The sequence below is a fragment of the Mya arenaria genome, chromosome 10 (assembly GCF_026914265.1).
Source record: "Mya arenaria isolate MELC-2E11 chromosome 10, ASM2691426v1".
Lineage (NCBI taxonomy): Eukaryota > Metazoa > Mollusca > Bivalvia > Myida > Myidae > Mya > Mya arenaria.
In genome coordinates, this window is record NC_069131.1 from 13040662 (window position 1) to 13058788 (window position 18127).

The window sequence follows — 18127 nt, forward strand, 5'->3', positions numbered from 1 at the left end:
CTCACTAGGAGAGTTTAATATAAGTTTTACATATAAAATACCACATTCAAATGGGCCTTAAAATTTTAACAGACTAAAAAACAAGAACAATGCATGATGCCAATGCCGTCATACTACTCATTTGCATAATATAACTGGTAAAAACAGTTATAATAACTAGGTTTCATGGTCAGATATGTAAGTTTTTAAGTCAGATGTAACTTGTGTCATCAAATATTGACATCAAGGCAAAAATGCATATAATGATTAAACCAGGATGCCCTTTTATAAAAATATAAAAATTGCAGCATTTCTGTTGTGCCCTTTCGAGAAAATATTACCATGCCATTATCAAACCAGGGGAAAACATTTTGCAGGGAGGTTTTCAAGGCTATGCATGGATGCAGATAAATAACAATGTAATAATATTTTTTTTATCTTGGAATCAACAATTTGTTATTAATCACAATGTATTCTGATGAGGTAACGATCGTCATTAGTCTGCAGGAAACTTTATGCACTTTGGGTCATAATAAAAGACATTTTGTGATCATTGCAGAGAACATAAACGAGAGGAGGTGCGGTGACAATGGGGGGGGGGGGGGCTGATTTATTGTTTCGCAGTATGATCTGTGATATTTCCGACATTATTCATAATTTTCTCCTTTCCTTTATACACAAGATCGATTCCAATGCTACAATGATCAAAAATGACTCGTCTGGCTTTTCCTCAGATGAAAGCCGCAATAAAGACAAAGAGTTATCTTTTTCAAGATTCTTGTATAGATGAGGTTTGATACATTTCTCAGGGGCTTTTATACATTCTGTAATCAGATTCGAAATAAGAATACTTCACAGTTGCTAAAAATGATGGATTTTCCCAATTGGCTGAATGAAATGTCCCAAAATTTACCATTTTAATTTTATTCCAATGGTGATAACATGGTATTAGATAGAGTGAAAAGTGGTGAAAATAGCTCAGATCAAAAGATAAATTAAGAACACAAGAGGATAGAGCTTCAGTCACACTGAAGCCAGACCCAACACGGAGCACCCAGGATCAAGAGATATTTTGATCATGGGAGATCCTTGGTGAAATTGAATTGATGGTCCCTTGATTGTCGCAAAACATCATCACCAGCCTGGACCCAACATGGCACAACATGCATGACCACAGATCAACACTGAGCCATCACGGATACCCTCGGTTCCACCACGGCATTCATCCATGTTCATCCATGCTTGGTCCAGCATAAATCCTGAATGGCCAGGCCCCATTTTATTTCTCGAAACTTCTTCAGTCCCTTTTAACAGGATTAAGCTAAGCTCACTTTTTTTGTCTTTCAATTACTTGTGTAATATTAACTTCTTTAATAGTTTTTATAATTTATATAGGAATTATCTTTCTGATTTTCACAATAAACTCATTTTCATTATTCAAAATCCAATTTAAGTATGTATTTTGACTTATTGAAATAAGTTACTTAAGCCTGTTAAGCTTAAGAACTTTTGAGAAATTGAGGCCTTGGGTGCCCCAGTGTGATCCGTGTCCAACACCACATGCCAGATCGCCAAGGATTACCCAGGATCACCACAGTGTCACTATAGACCTTGAAGGAGCCAATACGCTCCCTACACATACTGTGACGGACAAAAATAAACCCTATTTTCTCTTTGAGCATTTTCAATCTTAAACCTATTAGCTTAAGAATCTTGATTTTACCAAAAAAATAAAAATTATCAAGATAATCATCATGATAAATTTCTTTAAAAGCCCGAGTACTCCTCAGAATATTACACAAATTATACAACACAAAAAAGTGTGTACAGACGACAGGTGGCTTCAGTATGTACAGGACAATACATTGATGCAAGAACTCCGAGATGAAGATGCCTCCTCCTTCAAAAGGTATATGAGGATCACGCCAATAATGTTCAATGACATACTCCAGCGTCTAATGCCTCGCATTCAGAAAAAGAACACCAGGTTCCGTAATGCCCTTCCTGCTGGCTTTAAGCTTGCGATGACGCTGAGGTACATGGCATCTTGGGACACGTAAGCCTCCTTGGCATATCCGTGTTGCTGTGGTAAGTGTATGCCATTCCCAATACTCCAGAGGCCTGGCGTGAAGTGGCTTCCCAATTTGAGAGAAAGTGGAACATGCCTCATACTCTTGGTGCCAGGGCTTCTAAAATTTTGGAACCTCAATCAGTCCAGACCCGGCGACCCCCCCCCCCCCCCCCAAAAAAAAAGACCTGTTCAAAAGTCCGAATATATAGAAATGTCACACATTTTTGCAACGTGTATCCTAACAATATTTTTTCGCGGTGTGGCAATTCGTAAGATGGCTCTAGAACCGTCATCAACTAGTATTGATACAAACTTTCTAACAAGAAAGGCTGCGATCGAAGATAACTGAGGCCGGTGGGAAGCGGTCAGACGACAAAAAGTGAAACGGCATTTTGATTTATTTGCATAATAAAAGTGGGTCAACGTTCAACTGATAATCTTGAATAATCATGTAATCGGGGCTTCTAGCTATAAGATTGATAGCGACAACAAATTGTTCAAAACAGTGTATTAAAATGACGTTTGTGTATTACAATTTCTACAATTTTTACTAACTTAGACATTTGGATCGAAATTATTAAAAATGAGAAAATTCGGTCCAGACAGGCAAATTGCCGGTTTTTAGAAGCCCTGCTTGGTGCCCTTGATGGCAAACATGTGGAACTCAAGAAGCAACCAGGCTCGGGAAGTTTGTATCACAATTACAAGGGCTTCTTTAGTATAGTATTTCTGGCGTAAGTCAATGCAAACTATAACTTTATCTGGAGTGACCTGAGGGGACATGGGCTTCATGTCAGACTGCCAGATCTTAAATGATTCTTAATTGAAGGAATGTATGGCTAAAAGATAACAAAGCCTGGCAGAAGGCTTTCCGAAGATGCGGAGTTAATGGTGATGGGTACCCGAATGGCTCCAGATGGTTTTCCAAAGATCCCAAAGCCACCCCGAATTAAACCTTTGGCGTCCAAATTTTAAAACTTTTTTCGATCCCGATTTGGCCTGAAGTGCCGAAAAGGTTTCCAGAAGGGTTAAGGAAGGACAGGGAAGGATTCCAGCAGGGTTAAGGAAGGACAGGGAAGGATTCCAGAAGTGTTAAGGAAGGACAGGGAAGGATTCCAGAAGGGTTAAGGAAGGACAGGGAAGGATTCCAGAAGTGTTAAGGAAGGACAGGGAAGGATTCCAGAAGGGTTAAGGAAGGACAGGGAAGGATTCCAGAAGGGTTAAGGAAGGACAGGGAAGGATTCCAGAAGGGTTAAGGAAGGACAGGGAAGGATTCCAGAAGGGTTAAGGAAGGACAGGGAAGGATTCCAGAAGTGTTAAGGAAGGACAGGGAAGGATTCCAGAAGGGTTAAGGAAGGACAGGGAAGGTTTCCAGAAGGGTTAAGGAAGGACAGGGAAGGATTCCAGAAGGGTTAAGGAAGGACAGGGAAGGATTCCAGAAGGGTTAAGGAAGGACAGGGAAGGATTCCAGAAGGGTTAAGGAAGGACAGGGAAGGATTCCAGAAGGGTTAAGGAAGGACAGGGAAGGATTCCAGAAGGGTTAAGGAAGGACAGGGAAGGATTCCAGAAGGGTTAAGGAAGGACAGGGAAGGATTCCAGAAGTGTTAAGGAAGGACAGGGAAGGATTCCAGAAGTGTTAAGGAAGGACAGGGAAGGATTCCAGAAGGGTTAAGGAAGGACAGGGAAGGTTTCCAGAAGGGTTAAGGAAGGACAGGGAAGGATTCCAGAAGTGTTAAGGAAGGACACGGAAGGGTTCCAGAACATCACGAAGACATGCCGAAACATCCCGATTTTGCAAATTCCGCTTTCGGGAACCCTTTGGGGGCCTAGTGGACGGCAGGTATAACATAGTTCATAATGGATCCCGTTTCTTTATTGTTGTGTGCTTACATAAACATTTTTAATACCCTTAAAATGATTGAAGCACTCATGTTCGTTCAAAGACAAATTCGCAATTTTGGCAATGTCAGCTTAAGGAAACGAGTCTTATTTCAAAAAAGCTTTTAAAGATGTATCTACACGGTTAAAGAAAATGACCTAAGAAGATTTAAGACGTTAAATTGATCTTGGCTTGATAATTTGCTGTATAATGCAAGCAGTATCTCTAGTAATTGTGATTATGGATAAATAAAGTAACATCTCAGAGAAGTATTGAGATTTGCCCTTGCTATTAGAAACAAGTTCTCAGAAAATTAGCACCTTTAAGTGATTGATGGAAAAAAAACTGAATTTACAGATAGGCAACCATTAATAATATAGTTTCTCAACCACTGCTGCCCTGCATGATGTCTGAAACTTGCAACCTTGCCTATGATTTCTAACAAAAATCGAAGGGGGGGGGGGGGGGGGGGGGGGGTGTCAGGTCAGTCCCATTCTGGTGGTGGCTTGGGTCCCAAGGGTAGGCAACCTGGGACGTTAATGGGTCATTGGATTATGACTTCAACAAGTTAAATTAATCAACAAGAAGTAAAAAAATTCTGTAAGAACTGCATTTATACTTAACAGACTACCTCAAAATTCATTTTTTTTTTAAAAATGCAAATCAAATCTGCCCACCTATTATAAGTTGCCCAATTTTCTCTCTCTAAAAATCCAAGGTAATAAAAGTGATGTAATATTTTCTCTGGCCTCTAAGAAACAGTAGGAATAGTGCTCTTAATTGGGAAAAGTTTCTTTGTTTCCAGCTAACTGGATGCCTCTAAGAGGTATTCCATTACCTTGTGAAAGTATGACTTGTATTTCTACTGACTTCAATTTGAACCCTACGGTTTTAAAGAATGATAGATCATATTCTTCTACATGAAAGCACATAATGTGGCCAAGAAGTTGTTCCTCTGAAAAGCTTTCTCCTTAGTAAATTTATAGTTTGATCTATTTTTTACAAAAAAAAATCTGATGCATTGATGCTGAATTTCTAGGCAAAAAATCAACTTCAGGTTTCTGACACACAGATAGGGCATCAGCTTGTTATTACTAACAGTCTTTAATAATCATTATATCTCAAACAAGGGCATGCAAATGCTTGATTGTATGTATATTATTTAAAAAGGGGCTAATATTAATACCTATAGAAAGCCATGGCTTTTGGGAAGCTAAGGATGACCTACACAGCTTATAAGAATCTTTGGCATACATGGCCTAAAGGAAGCTATGACCTACAGAAAGCTATGGCCTACATGAAGCTATGGCCTACACAGCCTATAGGAAGTATTTAGGAAGATATGGCCATCATAGCCTATAGGACAATATGGCCTACATAGCATATAGACATTTTTGGCCTACATGGCCCTTATTGTGTTAATATTCTGTGGGCTCGGACAGGCATGTAGGCCAAATTACTTCCCTTAGGCTATGTAGGCTGAAGCTTCCTATTTACTGGTAGGAGATATGGGCCAAAAGGACTTCCAACAAACTTGCTGAAAATATATTTTCATGTGGCATAACCCAGACCCTACATAGAAATCTGCCTACATATCATTTTAAGCCAAATTTTACTATGTCCCTGATTATTAAAGAGATCCTCTGCTACATGTGTCTTTGACATCATGTGTGCCAAGTTTCATTGAACTCTCTTGAATGGTGTTTGTGTAATGACCATGGTTAGCTTTTGCATGTTGACAACAATAGCAATTATAAAGCCATCAAAATACTCCTTTTTCTAAAAGCTGACAAACTAGATGAAGGTTTGGTACAAGGTATTAGTATTGGTATAAGAGTCACATGCATGGCCGATAAATTCATTAAATTGCTATGAGCAAACAGGCTAGCAAACGTCTTGTTGTAGGGTAAATTACAAAACAATTTCAATGGAGGAATGAGCTACCAATAAATAAGGTTTGGTAGTCTGAAATCTTAAGATAAAAAGCCCCACAAGCCTACTAAAGAAACACATATGCAAATGTAAATTTTAACTCTAATGTTACAAGTTTTTATTGATCATGCAGACTACAGTGAAAATAAATCTGAGTGTAACCAGCAGAAAGACCATCCTGGACTTCCAGGGATCAAGCCATCAAACCTCACTAAAAAATTGTCAGTAGACATGATTTTTATGATAAAACAACTTGGTTCTGCAACAGTATCAAGGGCCTAATACTGAAAATGATTGGCACCTTGTCATGTCCCTACAGTGGAAGCATGGTTTTATCAATTTTGGATGAAAAAATATTTGAGTGCCAGTGGGCGAAATAACGAAAAAAAAACGCCTGCCCATGTGCCCGCCCGCTCGAACAACAGCATTCATCATTCTAATAACCAGTTTTCACTAACATGTTTAAAAATAGGAGGACTGGTTAAAAATAGATTAACTAAGGGACCAAAAAGCCTAACCCTTTTAATATAACTAATATTAATAATGATAACGGTGAAAACCATTATTCACCCTTCGAAGAGTTTTTGTTATGCACTGAAAGTCAAAGTCCTCGCTATTCCCCCGGACCGGGGGGGGGGGGGGGGGGGGTTGCTGTGGTTACAATTGACTAGTGCATTAGAGAAAATGCCCAATAAAATATACATCTAGTATCTCTGTGTCAGTCCTCATGAAGATGTCACAATCATAAAATAACATATTTTCTGCGTTGCTTTTTCACAAAACGGCTTCACAAGAAATCGATAGTTGGCATTATCTTTATTCTTTGGTTGCTTGAAAAGAATGAAATTGTGGTAAATCTGTCAAACGAAATATCGATAAGTGTGGTCTACAATGAAATTTGGAGGGCATGCAGGTTTAGACAATAATGTTGTGGAAATTAACACCACAGAGAAAATCCACCAAAATAACCTAAGCAATCTAGAACAGACACTGGGTTATAAAATATTCATAATATCCCAACTATTGTAATGATTACTGTAATTCCAATACTTAAGATTGAAAAGTAGTTACAGAATATATTTATATCATTCATTGATTATCCTTAAAGATAAATTCCTTGAAATAATATTGCAGTTAATCCAGCCCTTTTTTATGCCTTAAAGGGGCTAGACACCAGATGATACAATATGGCAAGGAAAAAAGAAAATTGTAAAAACTACATGTAACATAAAATCGATATCATTGAGGACAACGCAATGAATCCCGATGTATCACATCGCTTACGACACATGCATCTTTTTGCAGTTTTTGCGCATTTTTCCAATTCTAAATTTACTGGGGTTGTCTACCCAGTTAATACCAGTAAGTTTAAATATAGCATTGGTTTATTTATCTGAACTCATACACAGATATGATTTTAACTGGGAAACCATTAATCACTATTTTTAAACATCCAAACACAGATGGGACAGCAACATGATTATTGCGTTCATTATTTTAAACATATAAAATGATTTATTATCGACCACATGAGGAACTTCTGTATTTGCCGATTTTGAGAGCATCTGGTGTCTAGCCCCTTTAAATATAAGGCCTTACCATTACCCCTGAGCTTACCCATAACTTACCTAACCATAAAAAATATATCATTGAAATATGAGAGGAAAACAATTCAGAAAATTAGGTTGCAGACCACATTGGAAACACTGTTTTTGAAAATTATAGTTCTAAAAACAGCCATGAATAATAGTCGCTCAACTAACTTCAACCTTGGGAAATCCTAGGATCAAAAACACAACAGAACACATCCAACAATTCTTGTATTATCTAATTATCTGACAAGTTAAAAGCTTCCATGCACAGCCAATGAGCCTATTGTAATAATTCTGCAAAGCTTTTAACAACATTGTATTGCATATAATCATGAGGCATTAAAACAATACAATGTTTTACACAAATCCGGATTACAATTTTTTTAACCCCATTTCACTATGGTTGTTGCATGTTTAAGTTTCTGACACGGACATAAGTCACGCTGGAGAATCGAGCCGTCGTATTCACGAATATCACGGAGAAGATGCACTCAATTTTTAGGGAAAAAGAGCGTTAATAATTCTACAAAATATCAATTATTTTTAAAAAAAGCCATGATATGTGCACAGAATGTGCGTCAATTACACCTATTAATCGGCACCTTTTTTGTTGAGAATACCAATTTAAGTATTGGCATTCAATGCAAAGCTTATTTTTTTAAGATAAATAAAGAATATCTTTTAAAATACTTATTTTTCTTCTTGAATTTAATTGCACCTGCTCTATTTTATTTGTGAAAAGTACTGCTCAATTCTCCCTTGTGTCAGCAATTCCTTCTTTTACGAGACAAGAGATCTGCAACCAGATGCCAGTGCCCATTGATTAAGGGACTTAACTCAACAAAACTGATGGGTCACTGCATTTTAACAGTTTTATTATTATTATTGTTACTGTACCAATTTTCGTTTAAATATCGACAACAACAACAGTTATATTGTTTTGCACAAGATCAATGTTGATAAAGCCAAAAGAATAATGAAGACAACAAAGTCATGATGAGTAAGAACTACAAATATGGAAGTCTCAATCGATACAAAATGATTTTCATCTTCGATAAACCCTTGAATACAAACAGGACAAATTTCCCTGAGAATAACCTGTATAATTATATTGCCAGTTGGCCACATTTTCCATCAATGCCAATCAAAGGAATGCAATTATTAGGGAGATCAGAAAGATGATTCCTTAATTAGATCAAATAAGACCAAACGTATACACACTTGCCTCAGAAAGAGACAGATTATAAGCCAAGAAAAGTCTTGATAAAGAATAACAACCGCTCTTAATTTGGAGTCAGAGAAAGGTTAAGGGCAAAACAAGAGAAATATGGAGGAACTGGAACTGCAATTCAGTAGCAACAATCATTAATGTGTTGCTCCAACAAGGGACACAAGGGAGACAGGTGTGGTAGCTGTTGTGGATAGAGGGTAGAGCATATCTGAGAGGGGATGTGTACAGCATGTAGGAACATCCTGTGATCATGATTCCTGACAAGCATTTGAAAAGGCTCTGTGATTGTATTCATTAAACATCATGAGAATTATGACACTGTTGGTTCATTAAGATGCAACAAATGGCTTGATACAATTCAGATGCAAGAAATGGCTTGGTACACTACAGATGCAACAAATGGCTTGGTACACTCAGATGCAAGAAATACCTTGGTACACACCAGATGCAACAAGAGTGGTCACAGACAGCTATATCCCCTGCCTCATGGGGGCATTTTTTGTAACGAAAGCCAATCATTGGTAAGGGTAGTTTCTCAGGAACATAAGAAATGTGTAAAATTAAGAAAGGGCTATAACTCTTCCTAAAAGAATCCCTTCATGAAAGCCCATAGACAATTTTAAATGTAAAATAAAGAAAGGGCAATAACTCTTTCAAAAGACGTCAAATTGCAAAAGCCTGACAATATGCGCTGTGTCACTATATAGTCATCAATCTGTGAAAGTTTGGTAGAAATCGCATGAAAAACGTAAGAGGAGTTGCGAAGAAACCAATTTTAAATATAAAACAAGAAACGCCGCAATGCGAAGAAACCAGGTTTTTAATGATTGACAGAAGAACTTCAGCCTGTGTCTGTTTTTCTATTTTTAGTAACAGTGACCTTGACCCTAGGGACCCCAAATGCAATCCAATGAAAGGTATCCATAAACTCTTCCTTTATACCAAGTTGTGTCAGGATATGTCAACCCTAACTTACGTTATACAGTTTCAACCATTTTTCTATTTTAAGTAACAGTGACCTTGAATCTAGGGACCCCAAACGCAATCCCATGAAAGGTATCCATAAACTCTTCCTTTATACCTCGTTTGGTCAAGACATGTAGACCCTGTCTAAAATTATTCCGTTTCAACTGTTTTTATATTTTGAGTAACTAACAGTGACCTTGACCTTGAATCTAGGGACCCCAAAACGCAATCCCATGAAAGTATCATAAACTCTTCCTATAGACCAAGTTTAGTCAAGATATGTCAACTCTAACTAAAGATATTCAGTTTGAACCATTTTTCTATTTTTAGTAACAGTAACCTTGACCCTAGGAACCCCAAATGCAATCCCATGAAAGGTATCTATAAGCTCTTCCTGTACAACAAGTTTAGTCAAGATATGTCATCCCTAACTAAAGTTATTTAGTTTCAACCGTTTTTCTATTATTAGTAACAGTGAACTTGACCTTGAACCTAGTGACCCCAATTGCAATCCCATGAAAGGTACCCATAAACTCTTCCTATAGACCAAGTTTAGTCAAGATATGTCATCCCTAACTAAAGTTATTCAGTTTCAACTGTTTTTCTATTTTTTGTAACAGTCACCTTGACCTTGAACCTAGGGACCCCAAACACAATCCCATGAAAGGTACCCATAAACTCTTCATATAGACCAAGTTTAGTCAAGATATGTCATCCCCAACTAAAGTTATTCAGTTTAACTGTTTTTCTATTTTTAGTAACAGTGACCTTGACTTTGATCCTAGGGACCCAAAACGCAATCCCATGAAAGGTATCCATAAACTCTTCCCATTGACCAAGTTTAGTCAAGATATGTCAACCCTAACTAAAGTTATTCAGTTTCAACCGTTTTTCTATTTTTAGTAACAGTGACCTTGACCCTAGGGACCCCAAATGCAATCCCATGAAAGGTCTCCATAAACTCTTCCTATAAACCAAGTTTGGTCAAGATATGTCAACCCTAACTAAAGTTATTCAGTTTCAATTGATTTTCTATTTTTAGTTACAGTGACTGACCCTAGAGACCCCAAACACAATCCCATGAAAGGTATCTATAAGCTCTTCCTGTACACCAAGTTTAGTCAAGATATGTCATCCCTAACTAAAGTTATTCAGTTTCAACCGTTTTTTCTATTATTAGTAACAGTGACCTTGACCTTGAACCTAGCGACCCCAATCGCAATCCCATTAAAGGTACCCATAAACTCTTTTTATATACCAAGTTTAGTCAAGATATTCATTCCTAACAAAAGTTATTTAGTTTCAACCGTTTTTCTATTTTTTGTAACAGTGACCTTGACCTTAAACCTAGGGACCCCAATCGCAATCCCATGAAAGGTACCCATAAACTCTTTCTATATACCAAGTTTGGTCAAGATATGTCATTCCCAACTAAAGTTATTCAGTTTCAACTGTTTTTCTATTTTCAGTAACAGTCACCTTGAACCCAGGGACCCCAAACTCAATCCCATGAAAGGTCTCCATAAACTCTTCCTATAGACCAAGTTTAGTCAAGATATGTCATCCCTAACTAAAGTTATTCAGTTTCAACCGTTTCAACTTGTAGTAACAGTGACCTTGACCTTGACCCTAGGGACCCCAAACGCAATCCCATGAATGGTCTCCATAAACTCTTTCTATAGACCAAGTTTAATCAAGATATGTCATCCCTAACTAAAGTTATTTGTTTTCAACCGTTTTTCTATTTTTAGTAACAGTGACCTTGACCTTGACACTAGGGACCCCTAACGCAATCCCATGAAAGAAAGGCACCCATAAACTCTATCTATAGACAAAGTTTGGTCAAGATATGTCAACCCTTACTAAAGTTATTCAGTTTCATAGGTGAGTTTGACGCTGAAGGCCCGCCTGCCCGCCCACCCGCCCGAACAACGACGTTCACTATTCTAATAACCAGATTTCACTATGTGAAAACCTGGTTAATAAAGAAAGGGCAATAACTGTTTCAAAAATGGTCTATTCGAAAAAGCCCGACAATATGCGCTGTGTCACTATATAGTCATCAATCTGTGAAATTTTGGTAGTAGAAATTGCATGAAAAACAAATGGTTTGGTACACTTCAGATGCAACAAATACCTTGGTACACTTCAGATGCAACATATACATTGGGACACTTCAGATGCAACAAATGGCTTGGTACACTTCAGATGCAACAAATGGCTAGGTACCCTTCAGATGCGACAAATGGCTTGGGAACCTTCAGATGCAACAAACACCTTTGGACACTCCAGATGCAACAAATGGCTTGGTACACTTCAGATGCAACTAATACCTTGGTACATTTTAAATGCAACGAATGTCTTAGTACACTTCAGATGCAACAAATAACTTGGGACACTTTAAATGCAACGAATGTCTTAGTACACTTCAGATGCAACAAATAACTTGGGACAATTCAGAGCCAACAAATACATTGGGACACTCCAGATGGCACAAATGGCTTGTGACACTTCAGATGCAACAAATGGCTTGATACACCTCAGATGCAACAAATGGCTAGGTACACTTCAGATGCAACAAATGGCTAGGTACACTTCAGATGCGACAAATGGCTTGATACACTTCAGATGCAACAAATGGCTAGGTACACCTCAAATGCAACAAATGGCTAGGTACACCTCAGATGCAACAAATGGCTAGGTACACTTCAGATGCGACAAATGGCTTGGTACACTTCAGATGAGACAAATGGCTTGGTACACTTCAGATGCAACAAATACCTTGGGACACTTCAGATGCAACAAATGGCTTGGTACACTTCAGAAGCAACAAATACCTTGGGACACTTCAGATGCAACAAATGGCTTGGTACCCTTCAGATGCGACAAATGGCTTGAGAACCTTCAGATGCAACAAATACCTTTGGACACTCCAGATGCAACAAATGGCTAGGTACACTTCAGATGCAACAAATGGCTTGGTACACCTCTGATGCAACAAATGGCTTGGTACACTTCAGATGCAACAAATGGTTTGGTACACTTCAGATGCAACAAATGGCTTGGTACACTCCAGATGCAACAAATGGTTTGGTACACTTCTGATGCAACAAATGGTTTGGTACACTTCAGATGCAACAAATGGTTTGGTACACTTCAGATGCAACAAATACCTTGGGACACTTCAGATACAACCAATGGCTTGGGACACTCCAGATGCAACAAATGGTTTGGTACACTTCTGATGCAACAAATGGTTTGGTACACTTCAGATGCAACAAATGGCTTGGTACACTTCAGATGCAACAAATTGCTTGGTACACTTCAGATGCAACAAATGGTTTGGTACACTTCAGATGCAACAAATGGTTTGGTACACTTCAGATGCAACAAATGGCTTGGGACACTTCAGATACAACCAATGGCTTGGGACACTTCAGATGCAACAAATGGCTTGGTACACTCCAGATGCAACAAATGGTTTGGTACACTTCAGATGCAACAAATGGTTTGGTACACTTCTGATGCAACAAATGGTTTGGTACACTTCAGATGCAACCAATGGCTTGGGACACTTCAGATGCAACAAATGGTTTGGTACACTTCAGATGCAACAAATGGCTTGGTACACTTCAGATGCAACAAATGGTTTGGTACACTTCTGATGCAACAAATGGTTTGGTACACTTCAGATGCAACAAATGGTTTGGTACACTTCTGATGCAACAAATGGTTTGGTACACTTCAGATGCAACAAATGGTTTGGTACACTTCAGATGCAACAAATGGTTTAGTACACTTCAGATGCAACAAATACCTTGGGACAATTCAGAGGCAACAAATACATTGGGATACTTCAGATGCAACAAATGGCTTGGTACACTTCAGATGCAACAAATGGCTAGGTACCCTTCAGATGTGACAAATGGCTTGAGAACCTTCAGATGCAACAAATACCTTTGGACACTCCAGATGCAACAAATGGCTTGGTACACTTCAGATGCAACAAATACCTTGGTACATTTTAAATGCAACGAATGTCTTAGTACACTTCAGATGCAACAGATAACTTGGGACAATTCAGATGCAACAAATACATTGGGACACTCCAGATGCAACAAATGGCTTGGGAAACTTCAGATGCCACAAATGGCTTGATACACTTCTGATAAAACAAATGGCTTGGGACACTTAAGATGCAACAAATGGCTTGATACACTTCTGATGCAACAAATGGCTTGGTACACTTCAGATGCAACAAATGGCCTGATACACTTCTGATGCAACATATGGCTTGGGACACTTCAGATGCAACAAATGGCTAGGTAACCTTCAGATGCAACAAATGGCTTGGTACACTTCAGATGCAACAAATGGCTTGGGACACTTCAGATGCCACAAATGGCTTGGTACACTTCAGATGCAACAAATACCTTGGGACAATTCAGAGGCAACAAATACATTGGGACAATTCAGATGCAACAAATGGCTTGTTACATTCATATGCAACAAATACCTTGGGACAATTCAGAGGCAACAAATACATTGGGACCCTTCAGATGCAACAAATGGCTTGGGGCATTTTAGATGCAACAAATGGCTTGGTACACCTCTGATGCAACAAATGGCTTGGGACACTTCAGATGCAACAAATGGCTAGGTAAACTTCAGATGCGACAAATGGCTTGGTACACTTCAGATGCAACAAATACCTTGGGACACTTCAGATGCAACAAATGTCTTGGTACACCTCAGATGCAACAAATGACTAGGTACACTTCAGATGCGACAAATGGCTTGGGAACCTTCAGATGCAACAAATACCTTTGGACACTCCAGATGCAACAAATGGCTTGGGACACTTCAGATGCAACAAATGGCTTGGTACACTCCAGATGCAACAAATGGCTTGGGAACCTTTAGATGCAACAAATACCTTTGGACACTCCAGATGCAACAAATGGCTTGGTACACTTCAGATGCAACAAATACCTTGGTACATTTTAAATGCAACGAATGTCTTAGTACACTTCAGATGCAACAAATGACTTGGGACAATTCAGAGCCAACAAATACATTGGGACACTCCAGATGCCACAAATGGCTTGGGACACTTCAGATGCCACAAATGGCTTGATACACTTCTGATAAAACAAATGGCTTGGGACACTTCAGATGCAACAAATGGCTTGATACACTTCTGATGCAACAAATGGCTTGGGACACTTCAGATGCAACAAATGGCTAGGTAACCTTCAGATGCGACAAATGGCTTGGTACACTTCAGATGCAACAAATACCTTGGGACACTTCAGATGCAACAAATGTCTTGGTACACCTCAGATGCAACAAATGACTAGGTACACTTCAGATGCGACAAATGGCTTGGGAACCTTCAGATGCAACAAGTACCTTGGGACACTCCAGATGCAACAAATGGCTTCGGACACTTCAGATATAACAAATGGCTTGGTACACTCCAGATGCAACAAATGGCTAGGTACACTTCAGATGCAACAAATGGATTGGTACACTTCAGATGCAACAAATGGCTTGATACACTTCTGATGCAACAAATGGCTTGGGACACTTCAGATGCAACAAATGGCTAGGTACACTTCAGATGCGACAAATGGCTTGGTACCCTTCAGATGCAACAAATGGCTTGGGAACCTTCAGATGCAACAAACACCTTGGGACACTTCAGATGCAACAAATGGCTTGGTACACTTCAGATGCAACAAATGGCTAGGTACCCTTTAGATGCGACAAATGGCTTGGGTACCTTCAGATGCAACAAATACCTTTGGACACTCCAGATGCAACAAATGGCTTGGGTACCTTCAGATGCAACAAATACCTTTGGACACTCCAGATGCAACAAATGGTTTGGTACACTTCAGATGCAACAAATACCTTGGGACAATTCAGAGGCAACAAATACATTGGGACAATTCAGATGCAACAAATGGCTTGTTACACTTCAGATGCAACAAATACCTTGGGACAATTCAGAGGCAACAAATACATTGGGACACTTCAGATGCAACAAATGGCTTGGTACACTTCAGATGCAACAAATGGCTTGGTACACTTCAGATGCAACAAATGGCTTGGGACACTTCAGATGCAACAAATGGCTAGGTACACTTCAGATGCCACAAATACCTTGGGACACTTCAGATGCAACAAATGGCTTGGTAAACTTCAGATGCAACAAATACCTTGGTACATTTTAAATGCAACGAATGTCTTAGTACACTTCAGATGCAACAAATGACTTGGGACAATTCAGAGCCAACAAATACATTGGGACACTCCAGATGCCACAAATGGCTTGGGACACTTCAGATGCCACAAATGGCTTGATACACTTCTGATAAAACAAATGGCTTGGGACACTTCAGATGCAACAAATGGCTTGGTACACTTCAGATGCAACAAATGGCTTGGGACACTTCTGATGCAACAAATGGCTTGGGACACTTCAGATGCAACAAATGGCTTGGTACACTTCAGATGCAACAAATACCTTGGGACACTTCAGATGCAACAAATGTCTTGGTACACCTCAGATGCAACAAATGACTAGGTACACTTCAGATGCGACAAATGGCTTGGGAACCTTCAGATGCAACAAATGGCTAGGTAACCTTCAGATGCGACAAATGGCTTGGTACACTTCAGATGCAACAAATACCTTGGGACACTTCAGATGCAACAAATGGCTTGGTACACTTCAGATGCAACAAATGACTAGGTACACTTCAGATGCGACAAATGGCTTGGGAACCTTCAGATGCAACAAATACCTTGGGACACTCCAGATGCAACAAATGGCTTGGGACACTTCAGATGCAACAAATGGCTTTGTACACTCCAGATGCAACAAATGGCTAGGTACACTTCAGATGCAACAAATGGCTTGGGAACCTTTAGATGCAACAAATACCTTTGGACACTCCAGATGCAACAAATGGCTTGGTACACTTCAGATGCAACAAATACCTTGGTACATTTTAAATGCAACGAATGTCTTAGTACATTTCAGATGCAACAAATAACTTGGGAATCTTTAAATGCAACGAATGTCTTAGTACACTTCAGATGCAACAAATGACTTGGGACAATTCAGAGCAAACAAATACATTGGGACACTCCAGATGCCACAAATGGCTTGGGACACTTCAGATGCCACAAATGGCTTGATACACTTCTGATAAAACAAATGGCTTGGGACACTTCAGATGCAACAAACGGCTTGATACACTTCTGATGCAACAAATGGCTTGATACACTTCTGATAAAACAAATGGCTTGGGACACTTCAGATGCCACAAATGGCTTGATACACTTCAGATGCAACAAATGGCTTGGGACACTTCAGATGCAACAAATGGCCTGATACACCTCTGATGCAACAAATGGCCTGATACACCTCTGATGCAACAAATGGCCTGATACACATCTGATGCAACAAATGGCTTGGGACACTTCAGATGCAACAAATGGCTAGGTAACCTTCAGATGCGACAAATGGCTTGGTACACTTCAGATGCAACAAATACCTTGGGACACTTCAGATGCAACAAATGTCTTGGTACACCTCAGATGCAACAAATGACTAGGTACACTTCAGATGCGACAAATGGCTTGGGAACCTTCAGATGCAACAAATACCTTGGGACACTCCAGATGCAACAAATGGCTTGGTACACTTCAGATGCAACAAATGGCTTGGTACACTTCAGATGCAACCAATGGCTTGGTACACTTCAGATGCAACCAATGGCTTGGTACACTTCAGATGCAACAAATAGCTTGGTACACTCCAGATGCAACAAATGGCTTGGTACACTTCAGATGCAACAAATAGCTTAGTACACTTCAGATGCCACAAATGGCTTGGTACACTTCAGATGCAACCAATGGCTTGGTACACTTCAGATGCAACAAATAGCTTGGTACACTTCAGATGCAACCAATGGCTTGGTACACTCCAGATGCCACAAATGGCTTGGTACACTTCAGATGCAACAAATGGCTTGGTACACTTCAGATGCAACCAATGGCTTGGTACACTTCAGATGCAACAAATGGCTTGGTACACTTCAGATGCAACATATAGCTTGGTACACTTCAGATGCAACATATAGCTTGGTACACTTCAGATGCAACAAATGGCTTGGTACACTTCAGATGCAACAAATGGCTTGGTACACTTCAGATGCAACCAATGGCTTGGTACACTTCAGATGCAACCAATGGCTTGGTACACTTCAGATGCAACAAATGGCTTGGTACACTTCAGATGCAACAAATGGCTTGGTACACTTCAGATGCAACAAATGGCTTGGTACACTTCAGATGCAACAAATGGCTTGGTACACTTCAGATGCAACAAATGGCTTGGTACACTTCAGATGCAACAAATACCTTGGTACACTTCAGATGCAACAAATGGCTTGGTACACTTC

General features: G+C 39.4%; 1 protein-coding gene across 1 annotated transcript in view; it reads right to left on the reverse strand.

The window, feature by feature from the left end:
- The window catches only part of LOC128205519 (kinesin-like protein KIF13B), a 142316-nt gene that overhangs the window by 108796 nt on the left and 15393 nt on the right, over positions 1-18127 (reverse strand). The window lies entirely within an intron of this gene.